We start from the raw sequence: 16,715 nt of genomic DNA, 5'->3' as shown, positions 1-16,715 counted from the left end.
CTTCCAACTTATTCAAAACTAGAGAGACTAATAGCATCATGGACCTGCATGAACACATCACCTGGGTGGACCCACAGTGGCGGATCAGCTCCCTCATAACTTCCCATTGGTACTTTCAGACATTTGTTGCTCCTGCCTCCTTTCATGCTGGCTTCTCCTTTGGGGCTCACACCATCCTTTAACTGCTGTTCTTCCTTCCCCACCATTCACAGAGACTGGTCCTGGCTCGGTGTCTTTCCTTTCACTTCACTTTTTCCATCCTCATGACTGAACTCAGTGTCCATGAGAACAATGCATTCAGCAAGCATCATTCTTTCTTCATTCTTTGACCTTTTCGACCCCAGTGGTCTTCACCTCTGCTCCATCCCAACCCCATAGTCATACTCTGTCCAATGTCAACACCAAACACCTCCACCTCTGAAACCTTCACCTTCAGTCTCTCCTCCTCTGACTCTGGCTTCCAAATGTCTGGGCCCTTCATGTTTTCCCATCTATCTTCCTCTTGGTCAGTCAGTGGCTCTCACCTTGACTGTGTCCCTACTCAACCTGGACTCCTGGTTGATTATCAGAAGGCTTCTCTTGATAATGCCTTTGCCTCCTTGGTGGTCTGCCACAATCATTCACCAAAACCTCCAAGCTGGTCAGTTCCACAGCTCTCTCCTCCTGCACCCTGCCCTCTGAGCATTACTGGAGCAAAACATACAGCTGGGCTGGTTGGTGTCACCACGATTTCACAGCATCTCAACTCCACTGATGCCCAGTGCCGTCTAATATTCCTCATGGTGGCCCTTGGCCAGCTCTCTCTCTTATTCCACTCCGCAGCTCTTCCTCAGTTTCCTAATGCCCCTCACCCCATATTGTTACTTTGGGAGAAGATAGAAAATAGAAAATAGAATCACTGTCCCTAGTGTGATTTCCCTCTCGTTTTTTCATCCTCTGTACAGTTAAAAATTTGTCTTCATTCATACTCACCTTTACCTCCTTCTTTTGTGTTTTAGGGACCACATGATCTTTGTCATGTTAGAAATTGTACTACTCCTAGCATCTGGGACTAAATAAAGTGATCAGACGACATGGGCACTTGGGCCGAAGAGAAGGGAAGGGAAGGAAGGAGAGGGAAGAGAACGAGGAAAGGAGAAAACACATAGGAAGATAGAAGTGGTGACAAAAGGAAGAAAAGTGAAAGAGCTACTTAGCCCCACTCCTAAAATGTTCTAAAGGTTTTCTGGGGTTTACTTCTGAGGGCTCTTTCAGTGGCCTTATCTTTCCCCACTTCCCTCCAAGCGTTGGGGATGAGTTGCTTCACCCGCTTATCTCGTAGAGAAGTTATGAAGATAATACTTACAGAAGGCCGTGCGCTCTGTTCTGCAGATGCCTGCACAGAGGCCCCAGCCCACGAATCCTGGAGGGGACCGTGGACCTGGGCTCCCGCGAGTGGTGGGATCTGGGATTCACATCTTGAGTTCATGGGACATTGGAGATGCAGAATCTTCCATCTCTAAGCTCTTGATACTTTTCAATCACAGTACAGATACAGAGGTTCCCCAACAGGTGGGGAGCCAGATGGAAGCCCGCTAATACAATTTATCTCTTTCCTGGCATCGTTAGAGAGCATCAGTAAGAAATTTCTGCGATGCGTGCTTTTGTAAACGGATTTGTGCACATATTCTATTGCTCATCAACAGCGTCATTTATTTGTATTTATGGATCTTGACGTTTTCATTCATGAAAGAGACCGCTGGGGTCCTGGGATCCAAAGCGTTCTAGTTATATTTGAGAGTCACCCACTTTACAATCTTAGAATTGAGAGATATCTCCTCCACCGTCATCCGCCCAGCCCCTGCCCCTCCCTATCATCCTGATGACACACAGGACTGTCCTCCAGCATCCGGTTGTCCCATCCAGCTTCTCTTTGTGGCAAAGTGTCCACTGCCTAAGGAGAGTCTATTTCACTCCTGGGTGATAGTTCTCATCGTTAGAAAGTTCTTCTGAGGTTATCTATTGTGTGATCTTTGGTAAGCCACTTCCCCTATCTGTGTTGCAGATTCCCATATGAAAACAAGGCAGTTGAACAAGTTGACTTGACCTTCTAATTCTAGATTTCTATGTCCTTTGAGTCGACGACAGTTTCTTCTCCTTGTTTCTTTTTTTTTCCTCTTGTTAATGTCATACTCCTGATTTATCCCCCCATTCTTTCCCCTTTGGTAACCATAAGTTTGTTTTCTATGTTTCTGAGTCTGTTTCTATTTTGTAAATAAGTTCATTTGTATTATTTTTTAAGATTCCGTATATAAGTGTTATCATACAATATTTGTCTTTCTCTGTCTGACTTACTTCACTTAGTACGATGTTTTCTAAGTCCATCCATTTTGCTGCAAATGGCAATATTTCATTATTTTTATGATTAATATTCCATTGCCTATATATACCACATCTTCTTTATCCATTGATCTATTGATGGACATCAAGGTTGCTTCCACGTCTTGGCAATTGTAAATAGTGCTGCTATGAACATTGGGGTGCATACATCTTTTCGAATTAGAGTTTTTTGTCTTTTCTGGTTAGATGTCCAGGATTGGGATTGCTGGATCATTTGGTAGCTCCATTTTTAGTTTTTTTTTAAGGAATGTCCAGACTGATTTCCATAGTGGCTGCACCAATTTACATTCCCACCAACAGTGTAGCAGGGTTCCCTTTTCTCCGCACCGTCTCCAGCATTTATTTGTATACTTTTTGATGATGGCCATTCTGACTGGTCCTGGTTTCTGAAACATCCCAAACTCTCCTGGTTTTCCTCCTTGGTGACTAATTGCTTCTTACTGTTCTCCTCCTCTTTCTCTTCCTCCTCCCAGCCTCTAAATATTAGTGTTCCTCAGGCTTTGGTCCACTTCTTATGTTATATTGAACTCCCCTGTCCTCCACTCCAGACCAAGGTGATTTCATACATTGCCACAGCTTCAAATACCATCCTTACATGAAGAACTTTCTAAGGAAGGTCTCCAGCCAGCCTTTAGGTCTCATCCCAACACCTCCACTTGGATGTCTCACAAGACTTTCAACCTTAAAATGCTCCAATAAGGCTTTTTTTTTTTTTTTAACATCTTTATTGGGGTATAATTGCTTTACAATGGTGTGTTAGTTTCTGCTTTATAACAAAGTGAATCAGCTATACATATACATATGCTCCCATGTGTCTTCCCTTCCAATAAGGCTTTTAATCTTCTCTCCACCTGCTTTTCATCTAGAGCTTAAAGCCCCAGGAAACGGCTTAGGCCAGAGGAATGAGTTTCATTTGTCACTTTTTTATAAGCTTCCACGTCAACCTTCAGCATGGTCTAGTGGGTCTACTAACCAAAGCTTCCTCCAGACTCTCCACTTTACCCCCTCTCTACTGCCCTCGACCTGGGACCCAGCCACAGCAATGCTTGCCTGGGCTTCTGCTACGATATCCTCTTCGATTCTACTCTGTCCTTCTTCCTGGCCATTCTCGAAACAGCACGAAGACGAGATTTGAATCATGTCCCTTCTCTGCTTCAAATGCTTCAAAGGCTTCCCTTTGTGCCTGGAATAAAATCCAAAATCTTGACCGCAGCTCATAATCTCCTACTTGCTTTGACCCTCACGCGCTCCTCAAGTTCATCTGAGACCACGGTCCATGTGCTCAGGCCACACTGGCCTTTTCTTGGCCCCTCCAACATGCTGGTCTCCACCCAACCTCACAGCCTTCACATGGCCTATTTCCTCGACCTAGACTTCTCTTCCCTGTGCTCTTGCCTTAGCTATATCCATCCCATCTTTTGTGTTTTAGCTAAAAACACTTTCAAAAGGTTGGCTGATTCCTCTACTTACTATGTGACTTGGGAGGAGGGGTTTCCTCACTCCAGGCTTCTGTTCTTTTCATTTATAAGGTGAAAATGATAATATTTATTTGGCATATCTGTGGGGATTCGATGAATGAATGATTCATTCAATTCATACCTTCAACTTATACAATAAATAACAAATATTTATTGAATGTTTCCTAGGTGCTGTGCCTGGCGTGGAGCAGACAAAGATGAGAGCACATTTGTAGAGTTCTAGAACAGTGCCTGGCGCATAGCAGGTGCTCAACAAATATTTACTTCCTTTAGGCACTAACTCCTTAACACTCAAGCCAATCTTTTCAAACACTTTCCACCTCCTTCTAAAGAGTTTACATTTACAGTTGTCCTAACAACTCCAAACACGACAATAGTAGCTAGTTATAGAGTGAATTTATGTGTCAAGGATTCTAGATACACCATCTAAGATTCTACTGAGAACTCCATAAGGGAGACATTACCATTACCTCCATCTTACAGATGAAGATGAAGTTCTCAGAGCCTGCAGGATGGGTCCAAATTTCCATCCAGTGACAGGCAGGGGATTTAAGCATAGCTCCGTCTGATTACATCTCCTCCCTGTTTTCTCTGAGGCCATGCTGCCTCCCCAGATGCTTCATCACCTATTCTCATTACAAGGCTTTTCTGGAATTAAAGAAAACAAATGTTCAGTAAGAACAACAACAAAAACCTGAACATTACCTTATTGCTCTGGCTCTCATAAGCTCATGTTTATCTCCTCACATTCATTTCCCACAAGAACATTATTTGTGACCCAAACAACTTCCTGGTCTTGAGATTGTCAGCTGATGGGTGGAGGAGGTTATCTAGGAACTGGCCCTCTTGGCTGACAGTGTGACCTTTTGCCGTTCACACTACCTCCGTGACTCAGTTTCCTCATCTAAAAACGGAGGCTCTGAGTCCTTGCTTCACACCTGTTTCTCAAGGAAGTTGTGAGAATGACTTTTGCGAAGTGTTTTGTTTTGTCTTGGGTCTGTCGGTCACATAAACAGAGCCCTCTGGCTTTACCCTGAGTCACAATGATGTTGAGCTGTTGTGGTTAAACGTGAGTTGGAGCAAATGATCTCTGAGGCTCCTCCTAAGCCTGGGCTGCTATGATTCACTGATGGTCTTTAAAACTTTTCTGTGGGTGTCTGGAAAAAGAAATAAAGAGGTGACCTTACTTGTACTTTTAGACTGTGCTGAAGAATAATAACCATAGTGGCAAACATTTCTAGCTGCTTACCATGTGTCAGGCACCGTGTTTCATACTTAACAAGAATCACTTCACTGAAGGTTTATAACAATTCAGATTGTATAGATAAGGGAATGGAGGCCCAGAAAGATTAGATCACACAACGAATAAGTCATGGTCCTGGGTTTTAAACACAGATAGTCTGTTGTCCTAGCCTGGGACCCTAGGTTCTATGTTATGTAGGGTACGTGATGGGGAGAGGGGGGCACAGAGAAGAGGGTGAAGAGCTCAGCTATAGGGATAATTGGGGTGAGACAAAAGAATTAGGAAAGGCTTCACAGAGGTGGTTCAGCTGAGTCCTGCAGGATGAATATGAATGCTACAGATGAATGGGCATGGGCTAGGGAAGGAGAAGGGCATCGGAGGCAGAGGGAAGAGCACGTAGAAAGGCATAGGGGATTGAAATTGTACCGGGCTTTTTACAAACTGCAAATGTTTAAGGGAAGAAGGCTAAGGGAGTTGCGATGGGAGGGGCGATTTGAAGGAGATCACACGGGCTACTGTGCGCCGCGTGTAGGCAAATGACTTTAAGCAAAGGACTGGCAAAGTCAGGATTTTCTTTTTCTTTTTCCTTTAAGGAGAACATATGCCAACGTCTTCCAATAGCTTTAGAAGACCTAAATAAAGACATAGAGTTGAGTCATCCCTCTATTCGTCCTCTTTCTTGGAGAACGCGATATGGATTTCATCAGTTAATAATGATCAGATTATAATTTTGCAGAGTGACTCATGATGGATTCGAACTGGGGGGACCACTCAGGAGGCTCACGTGGTACTGAATATGGGTGGCCTTGGCCTATGTTCTTAGCGGGGCAGGGTCATCATCGCCATCCCCATCATGTTAACATTAACCGGAATTTATTCAGCAACTGCACTAGGGGATTTGCATGCGTGATCTCGTGCGAGCCCGCTCTTAGCACAACCCTTTGATGGGCCATCCTTGTTATCTCCATTTTACAGAGGAGGAAACTGACCCTTAGAGAACTTAAACTTTTAATGGATAGGGAGGAGAAGGGCTGGAAATCAGCCCCAGGCTGTCTGACTCATGGCCTCGACAGTTCCTTCCTATGTTAGTGGCTTTCAAATTTTAGTGAGCATAGCAGATATCTAAGGAGCTTGTTCAAAATACTGATTCTTAATCCCCTCTTATCCTTCCCACCCCTGGCAGTTGACTCATTAAGTCTAGGACAGCATCTGAGATTTAGCATTTCTAGGACCTGTTCTGGGTTGTTCTGATGAGGGTGGTTTGGGGACCACCCTTCCAGGATGTCTGCTCTGTTCAATGGCTCACCGCCTCCAGGAGCTTCTCACCAGGAAAGAAAAGAGAATATTGAACAACAGTGCAACATTTGAATAATTCCTCCCAGAATGGATGTGATTTCACAAGGCATTACTGATTAGTGACCAGATGGGTGATTTCAGGGAGGAGACTCCTCAAGCTAGAGTGGCCAGACAGATGACCAATGGATTACAAAGCGCCCACAACATGTAACTCTCAAAGGAATCCATAGTGAGGCCATGACCGTTCCGCTATGTACTGTATTAGTGTCCTATGGATGATGTAAAAATGACCACAAACTGAGTGACTTAAAATAACCGCAATTTATTTTCTCACAGCTCTGGAGCCCAGAAGTGTGAAATCAAGGGGTCAGCAGGGCCACGATCCCTCTAGAAACTCCAGGGAGTGGTTTCATTCCTTGTGTCTTCCAGCTTCTGGTGGTGCCTGTCATTCCTTGGCTTGTGGTTGCATCTCTTCAATCTCTGCTGTCATCTTCACATGGTCTTTTCCTCCGTGCATTTATGTTTCCCTTTGTATCTCTCATAAGGACACTCGTCATTAGATTTAGGGCTTGCCTGGTCTCTTCTGCAAAAACCCTTTATCCAAGCAAGGTCATGTTCACGGGTTCTGGGGATTAGGACATGGACATATCTTTTTGGGAGCCACCATGTGGTCCATTAAAAGTACACACTGCGGGCTTCCCTGGTGGCGCAGTGGTTGAGAGTCCGCCTGCCGATGCAGGGGGACGCGGGTTTGTACCCCGGTCCGGGAAGATCCCACATGCCGCGGAACGGCTGGGCTCGTGAGCCATGGCCGCTGAGCCTGCGCGTCCGGAGCCTGTGCTCCGCAACGGGAGAGGCCACAACAGTGAGAGGCCCGCGTACCGCAAAAAAAAAAAAAAAAGTACACACTGCATCATCCTTTACAAATTGCTTCCTTACATACAAGCTTGTTTGAAACTAACCTCACAGCAACCCATGAAGCAGCTAGGGTAGATACTGGCGCCCCCATTTGTCAGTTAAGGGAAGTGAGGTGAAGCCCAAGGTTGGGCTGCCAGTTAGTGGTAATTTCCTGACCTAACCCAGTGCTGGGAGATCAAGTCCCTGGTTAGTCTCATCTTCAGGCTGTAAAGTGTGAGGGACATGGAGATAAACATACGTGATCTTACAAACCTCTGCGGGAACGACAGACAGTACTCAATTACAGTTTGATTTGCAAATCGGTGACTCATGGGCCAATTGGGAAGCGCAGATGGGATTTATTCCCCCTCCACTGTATTTTAGAAGAAGTTTTGGATAGTTACTAAATTTTAAAAATCAGAAGAAAAATTTTGGATTTTTAAATTTTTCAGTTCTTTCGAAAACATAGAATATTCAGCTAATCTAGGCACCCTTTTCATTGGGGGAAACAGAGGGAGTCGAGTAGTAGTAGCATGTTTTTGTTGTTTGTAAACTGAGTTATAAATTGTCTCCAAACGTAGTGACATAAATCAATCATCTCATTAGGCTGAGATTTTGCAGGTCAGGAATTTGAATAGGGACGCAGAGGGGATGGCTTGTCTTCACTCCTTGATGTCTGGAGTCTGAGCTGGAGGTAGCTCTAACATCTGAGGGCTGGCAGAGCTGTGGATGGAGGTCCACTTCCAACATGGCTTCTTTACTCACATGTTTGGTCCTTGGTCAGGGATGGCTTGAAGGTGGGGCTCAGCAGGGAGATTGTTGACCCAGCATCTCCACGCTGTATCTCTTGTGGCTTGGGCCTCCTTTTTCATGGCATGACGGCTGGGTTCTGAGAGGGAGTGTTCTGGGAGGGGAAATCCCTTTGATGGCCTAGTGCTTCTAAAGTCATGTAACATCACTCCTGCTGCATCATTGGAAGGGGTGTCAAAGAATTTGAGGTCTTTCCCCCCGAAATCTCCAAAGAGCATGTGCTACTTTTCTTTTTAACCTGATCCTCAGATGCAGATGGTCGCGTTAATTAAACTCTTGAGTTAACCGCACACCGTCATCCTAACACCATTGGCTCCTGCAAAGCCGCTCTCATTTATCTTTGCATCTATTTATGTTTTTATTTGCTTTTCCTTTCGATGCCCATCCTCCTCTCCCCCTGGGCAACATTCTAATGTATTTGACATTTATCTTTCTGCTTGTAGGTGTTCTGGTATGATATACAGTGCTTTGCATGCACAGAACTTAATTTACATAAACAGTGTTATTTCAGAGATCTTATTCTTTGTGTTACTCTTTGGACTCAGCCTAGAGTTTTTTTAAAATATTTGGTATTGGTCAAAGAAAAGGAGATGTTGTTTTTCATTTGGCATTTTTTTAAAGCATCTGTTACATGCTAGGCACTGTCCTGGTGGATAGGAACATAAGAGTGAATGAGACACAGTCTCGGTGATCATGGGTCATGTCAGGGGCGATCAGTACTATGGAGCAAATAAAGTAATGCAACCAGGATGAGAAGTCTTGGGAAGGGGAATGGGATTGCTATTTTATGCAAGTGGTCAGGAAGGAGTAATGTGAGTCGTTATGACAGACTTTCTTCACCACTGAGCTGTGTGACCTTGGGCAAGTTACTTACCCACTTTGTGTTAATTTTCCTCCCTCTGCAAAAATAGTGTGGTGGTTTCAAAACATGGCTGCAAGTTCTTTGAGAGGTCCGTGTCTCCCTTGAATTTGCATGGAATTGAATTGAATTGGGTGAATTGAATTTGGATGAATTCAATGTGACTGCTTTGACCAACACAGTGCAACAGAAGTGATGTGGTGACTTCTGAGATGGGGTCATGAAAGGCCAGGCAACTTCGGCTTCATTTGTTGCTACTTTTTCTCATGGAGCTCTGAGATGCATATAAGAAAACTACCTACCAAGAATGATGAGAACACCAGTTTGGCCAGGCCTCTGGTCCACAGCCTTCAAGTCATCCCATCCCAGGAGCCAGACATGTGAATGAATAAGCTTGCACGTGAGTGCAGCCCCCAGGTCTTTGAGTTGCTCCCAGCCATTTGCATTTTCCCAACTGAGGCCCAACAGATATCACAGAGCAGAGACAAGCCACCCCACACTGTGCCCTGTGTGCCCTGACCCACAGATTCTCTTTGTGTGATAAAATAGTTGTGGTCTTATCCCTACATTGAGGCTTGATTGTTACACAGCTGTAGAAAAGGGGCAACAGTTATCTACATCTCCAGGCTCTTGTGTGTCTTACGTGAGTTAATGGATGTAAATTTATTTTATTTTATTATTTTTTTTAGTGCTGTTTCATTCTTTTTTTTCCACGTGTTATCTATGTTCTATCTACCTATCTATCCATCCAACTGTTATCTACCCATCCATCCATCTATTATCTATTTATTTATCTATCTATCATCTATTTTAGAGCAGTTTTAGGTTCATGTAAAATTAAGAGTGGGGTACAGAGATTTCCCATTCACACACAGCCTCCCGCATTATCAATATCCCTTGTCAGAGTGGTACATTTATTACAACTTATGAACCTACATGACGCATCATTATCACCCAAAGTCCAAGTTTACAGTAGGATTCACTCTTCAAGTCATACATTCTGTGAGTCTGGACAAATATATAATGACATGTGCCTACCATCGTGGTATCTCACACAGAGTAGTTTCACTATGCTAAGAGTCCCCTATGCGCCACCTATTTACCCCTCCCTTTACTCCCAACCTCTGGCAACCACTAATCTCTTTACTGTCTCCATAGTTTTGCCTTTTCCAGAACGGCATATAGTTGGAATCATACAGTATTTAGCCTTTTCAGACTGGCTTCTTTCACTCAGTAACATGCATTTAAGATTCTTCTGTGTCTTTTCATGGCTTCATTTTTTGTCGCAGAGGTTAGCAGAACCTAACATATGTATTGATTACTTATCTGCAACCACTGTATTTTAAGCCCCCTGAGGGAGAAAGTGCTTGTTTAAAACTAGCTGTATCCTCTGCGGCTAGAACAGTGACTGAAACGTAGCAGGCACGCAAGGGGAATCCGTTGAATGAGTAAATAAGTCAATCAAGGAGAAGATTCCTTTTTGCAAAAGTCCAGGTTTGCAGAGTATTCTTGTAGATGATATATGAAAGAGACGTGTAAACTGCAAAAAAGCTTTGCAAATTCTGATAGTTTTTACTGCTGCCTACTGACAAAAGCCCATGTCACCATGTCAAAGGATGATGGGGTCTTAGATTTGAAAGCAGTCTGAGAGGTTACCTAGTGTAACTCTTGAAAATGGCTCTGCAGATCCAAAAAATCTCCGAATGCTGCACGACCACCAGGAAGTCCATCCCCCACCCTTTTTAGCAGCTCAGTTCCTTTTATTCTTATATTTTGGGTCGAAATCTGCTGCCCTGTCACTTCTATATTTTTATCCTAGCTCTGCATCAGGAGCCACAGAGCACTAATTGAATACCTTGTTCTCATGACAACCCTTCGATTATTGAAGATAGCTGGCCTGGTCCCTTTCGGATTCAGTTCTCTAAGGAAAACACCTCTCATTCCATCAGCTACCCCAGATGTGACATGATTCTGAGACCCCGACCTCTCTCCTGAATACAGCTGAGTTTGTTATTGTTTTCCTCCATATAATCACTCCCCAGAAGCGAACACAGCACTTAAGTCTCGACCTGATTGCTGCAGAGCTCAGGGCTCCTGCCTTTCTTGTTAAGCACTTGTACGTCTAATAAATATCATTGACATTCGTTCAGTTTCGGAGCTTTTGTGTCACGTGGTTGACGTGCACCTGGCACACACTTGAGCTTCCCCAACTCTCCTTCTCTTCCTCCTCCTTATTCTTATTCCTCTTTCTCAGTGACAATTGCTGTTAAGCCCTTTCATCCAGACATTTCCCAGTCTCCGTTTTCAAAATCTGTGTGCAGGACTTTGATTCCTGAACATTCTATTCTTTTTGTTTGTCCCTCTTTCCCGATCTGAAAAGTTATGTCCTTTTGAGGATTTATATCGATCATCCCATATATTTACTTTCTCTCCTCGTTTTGAGTCACCTGCCTACTGGACGAGCATGCCTTCTTTATCTCCTCCGGAATTAGTAAGAAAGCTGATGGCTGGTTTAAAGCCCCATCCAGGCCAGTAGATGATGATGACACGGATCCATCAGTGGACTTCTACAGGTGCATCCTTCTACCTGTTGTGAATCCACTGCCTGCAACACTTGTCCAGATCACAGTGCTTCCTGTTGCTACCAGAATATCATAGGAAACCTCAAAGCTTTGTTTGCTATGCTTAGAACATTCCCAGTTTGAAACCCTGTTAAGAAAAGGAAATCCATGTATTTCCAAGCCTTACTGTAGGTAAACCAATATTATCATCTTCCAAATCGCCATGGCTCCTTGAAGAAGCTCCTCATGAGTCTTGACACATGAGTCTTGACACCTAGCCTAGCCCACCCACCTTAACAATGACAGTAGCTAAAATAGCACTGGGGGATGCCAGATGCTGTTCCAAGTACTTCGCACTCTTTTCACTCATAGATTCCTTACAACAACTTTAGGAAATACTTTGCATTTTTATTCCCATTTTATGGATGAGAAAACTAAGGGACAGGAACATGAAGTAACCTGCTGAAGGTCACTTAGATAACAAGGAATAGAGCTGGGGCACTCTACTTCCAGATCCTAATATCTTTTCTCTTTTTTGACTGTTGCCCACCCACTCTCTATTCATATCTTCATCTTGGCTTCCAGTTTAGCTCTCGACCCTCTAATATGTGCAGAGTATCATAATGATTACGAATATGGACTTAGGAATTGGACACCTGAGTTCAAATTCAGGTTCTACCACTGCTAGCTGCGTGACCTTGGGCAAGTCATTTAATGCTTCCGTGTCTTTAACTTTTTTTTCTTTTTTTTTTTTTTTTTTTTTTGCGGTACGCGGGCCTCTCACTGCTGTGGTCTCTCCCGTTGCGGAGCACAGGCTCGGCGGCCATGGCTCACGGGCCCAGCCGCTCCGCGGCATGTGGGATCCTCCCAGACCGGGGCACGAACCCGTGTCCCCTGCATCGGCAGGCGGACTCTCAACCCCTGCGCCACCAGGGAAGCCCTGAACATTCTATTCTTTAAGTTTGTCCCTCTTTCCCGATCTGAAAAGTTATGTCCTTTTGAGGATTTATATCGATCATCCCATATATTTACTTTCTCTCCTCGTTTTGAGTCACCTGCCTACTGGACGAGCATGCCTTCTTTATCTCCTCCGGAATTAGTAAGAAAGCTGATGGCTGGTTTAAAGCCCCATCCAGGCCAGTAGATGATGATGACACGGATCCATCAGTGGACTTCTACAGGTGCATCCTTCTACCTGTTGTGAATCCACTGCCTGCAACACTTGTCCAGATCACAGTGCTTCCTGTTGCTACCAGAATATCATAGGAAACCTCAAAGCTTTGTTTGCTATGCTTAGAACATTCCCAGTTTGAAACCCTGTTAAGAAAAGGAAATCCATGTATTTCCAAGCCTTACTGTAGGTAAACCAATATTATCATCTTCCAAATTGCCATGGCTCCTTGAAGAAGCTCCTCATGAGTCTTGACACATGAGTCTTGACACCTAGCCTAGCCCACCCACCTTAACAATGACAGTAGCTAAAATAGCACTGGGGGATGCCAGATGCTGTTCCAAGTACTTCGCACTCTTTTCACTCATAGATTCCTTACAACAACTTTAGGAAATACTTTGCATTTTTATTCCCATTTTATGGATGAGAAAACTAAGGGACAGGAACATGAAGTAACCTGCTGAAGGTCACTTAGATAACAAGGAATAGAGCTGGGGCACTCTACTTCCAGATCCTAATATCTTTTCTCTTTTTTGACTGTTGCCCACCCACTCTCTATTCATATCTTCATCTTGGCTTCCAGTTTAGCTCTCGACCCTCTAATATGTGCAGAGTATCATAATGATTACGAATATGGACTTAGGAATTGGACACCTGAGTTCAAATTCAGGTTCTACCACTGCTAGCTGCGTGACCTTGGGCAAGTCATTTAATGCTTCCGTGTCTTGTTTTCCCTATCTTCATCTACTGGTGATTAAAATATTCACTCTGATTGTGATAAGGATTAAGGCGACTTACATATGAAAAGTACTCCGTATAGCGCCTGACACACTCTGAGTGCACCCACACAGCAGGTATTATTGCTGTTGTTATTATTATCATCTTTGTTGTTATTAGCTAAGTACGCTATGGTCTGTTTGAACGCCTAGAAAGAATTTGACACAGTCTCTGACCCATAGCAAGCACTCAAAGATGGTTTTTAAATTGTTACTGTGACTATGTGTCAATCATTTACTCTGATAAGCCCTGTAGCAGGTGCTTTGTACCCGCTGTTTCCATGAAACTTCATATCAACCTTACCAGATAGGAATGATGGTATTTATTTTGCAACAAGAATGCTGAGAGTCACAGAGGTTAAGTAACTTGCCTCTGGTCTACAGCTAACCCAAGTGGCAGAGCTGGGTCCACCTGCGTCCATAAGTCCCTGATGTTCATGCTGTTTCAGCTCTGCTCCTCGGTTTCCAGTCTATAGTTCTCTGTGCTCCAAATATTTTTGAGTATTACTTCCCAACTTAGCTCCCAATCCTTCCCTAAACAAATTCTCTTCTCCAACCAGGTTGATGTCTTAATGTTTGAGGAACATGCTTTGTATAGAATTCTCCACTATCTATCAGTTCATTTGTTCATTCATTCAACCAACAACTCTTGAACCGTGTGTCTGGGGCTGGGCTACAAAGATGAAAAGGTCGGGACTTTGCTTGTGGGGAATTTACAGAAGAGTAAAGAGTTATATAGAAGGACATTAACATGGATGTCTTGGCTTTGGTTACGATACATCATAATGTTCTATGAGATGGACTGCCCAGAGGAATTTGTAAAAATTATGCAGTAAAGAGTCAGTTAGCTATCTCATAAGCTCCTGACCCCACATCAGGATGTGAAAGTGTTGGAAGAAGAGGTGATTTCATGGGAAGAGGACTTCCTGGCAGAAGCAGCTTGTGTGCTGGGCTCTATGATGCTCCGAAGTGATGGGGCGAGGTGCTTTCCCTCACCTTATGTCTTTGGAGAGGAGCTTCAGCAGGGCCACCAGGACAGTGGTTAGAAGTTAGAGGTTGCATCATTAATCATTAGAGAAATGCAAATCAAAATTACAATGAGGTATCACATCACACCAGTCAGAATGGCCATCATCAAAAGTCTACAAACAAATGCTGGAGAGGGAGTGGAGAAAAGGGAACCCTCTTGCACTGCTGGTGGGAATGTAAATTGATACAGCCACTATGGAGAACTGTATGGAGGTTCTTCATAAAACTAAAAATACAACTACCATACGACCCAGCAATCCCACTCCTGAGCATATACCCTGAGAAAACCATAATTCAAAAAGAGTCATGTACCACAATGTTCATTGCAGCTCTATTTACAATAGCCAAGACATGGAATCAACCTAAGTGTCCATCGACAGATGAACGGATAAAGAAGATGTGGCACATATATACAATGGAATATTACTCAACTGTTAAAAAAAATGAAATGAATTATTTGTAGTGAGGTGGATGGACCTAGAGTCTGTCATACAGAGTGAAATAAGTCAGAAAGAGAAAAACAAATACCGTATGCTAACACATATATATGGAATCTAAAAAAAAAAAAAAAAGGTTCTGAAGAACCTAGGGGCAGGACAGGAATAAAGGTGCAGACCTACTAGAGAAAGAACTTGAGGACATAGGGAAGGGGAAGGGTAAGCTGGGACAAAGTGAGAGAGTGGCATGGACATATATACACTACCAAACATAAAATAGAGATCTAGTGGGAAGCAGCCGCATAGCACAGGGAGATCAGCTCTGTGCTTTGTGACCACCTAGAGGGGTGGGATAGGGAGGGTGGGAGGGAGATGCAAGAGGGAGGGGATATGGGGATATATGTATACGGATAGCTGATTCACTTTGTTATACACCAGAAACTAACACACCATTGTAAAGCAATTATACTCCAATAAAGATGTTAAAAAAAAAAAAAAGAAGTTAGAGGTTGCATTGGACCCAAGTCGGATTCCCATCTGGGATATTTGAGTGGTTAGAGATGGGCCGGCCAGCTGCTGATGGCTGATGCAAAGGAAAGGTGGCTGCATTGGCAGCCTGTCTTCTGGGAGTTTGTCAGGGATAAGGGTGCATGACTATTCTCAGGATCAGACAGGGATACATGTGCAAGACAGCTGGTGTGGGACTGTAACTGACTCTGTTCCAGAGGGCTGCCTAGAGCTGAACACAGACCTCAGTTGGCACTATGGCCACATTCCCGGGACATGTGGAAGGAGTAAAACATTAGTGGGAACTAAAGCACTCCATCCCCTGCATCAAGAGAGCTGTGGGCCAGAGCTCCTCAGCAACTGGGGAGAGGTCTCCAAAGGACTCACAAAAGCATCCCTTAAGAAAACAAGTCAGCTTTAAATGTCTGCTGTGCTCGGAGAGCATGAAGCCAGTCTATAGAAATACCAGACAAGCAAGAACTCTCACGTACCTCTCACCTTCCTCTCTCCTCTTTCTGACTCCGGGTAGGGGCTGTGTGGGAGAAACCACTTAGCGAGTTGACGGAAGAGAAGCCCCAGGTCCAGGCTTCTCATTTAGCGCAAGCCTTACCTAGGGATGGAGAAATGATTTAACCTGGAGTCAAATTGGGAGCAAGGATTATTGTATGAAGAGGCATTCTAATACCTGAAGGCAGACTCTGGTGGTGTAAAGGGACATCAGCTTTTATGAACTAAGAGTGATCAGAAAACTCACTGGATCGTATACGTTTTCCTCCTAGGGCGTGAGTACCTTCCCCAGCTGAATACATTTTAAAGCGACAGTGAGAGCATGGTGAAGTTGCTTTCTGCTTGCACCCCATGAAGCCAGCTTGTTCAGCATCCATGTCATAGCTGCCACAGTGGTAGAGGAGGAAGCTGTACCACGCGTGGCAGGAGTATTACGGAGCCGTGCATAGCACTATCTTAGCTGCCTGGAATTTTCTCTCTATTCTCTGCTTTCCTGAATGACCTCAACCTTCAAGGTTCAGGTCAATTCCCACTTCTTCCAGCCTTGATCACAGCCAGGTCTCTCTCCTCTGATCTCCTCTACCACTCACTCAGCCCTGCTTTATGTTTGTTACTGGTCCTCCTGACAACTACGGCCGACTCAGGGGTCCTGATGAAAACTTTTATGAATATACCATTTTTCCTTCAGTGGGGATGCACCTGAGACATTGATGTCATAGGACCATCTGTGTTCTTTCCTCATACCCTGGGAGTCAGGCACATCCA

This window comes from Neophocaena asiaeorientalis, unplaced genomic scaffold, assembly GCF_003031525.2.
Source record: "Neophocaena asiaeorientalis asiaeorientalis breed wild unplaced genomic scaffold, Neophocaena_asiaeorientalis_V1.1 scaffold177, whole genome shotgun sequence".
NCBI classification, from domain to species: Eukaryota; Metazoa; Chordata; class Mammalia; order Artiodactyla; family Phocoenidae; genus Neophocaena; species Neophocaena asiaeorientalis.
This window is presented reverse-complemented; position numbering follows the sequence as displayed.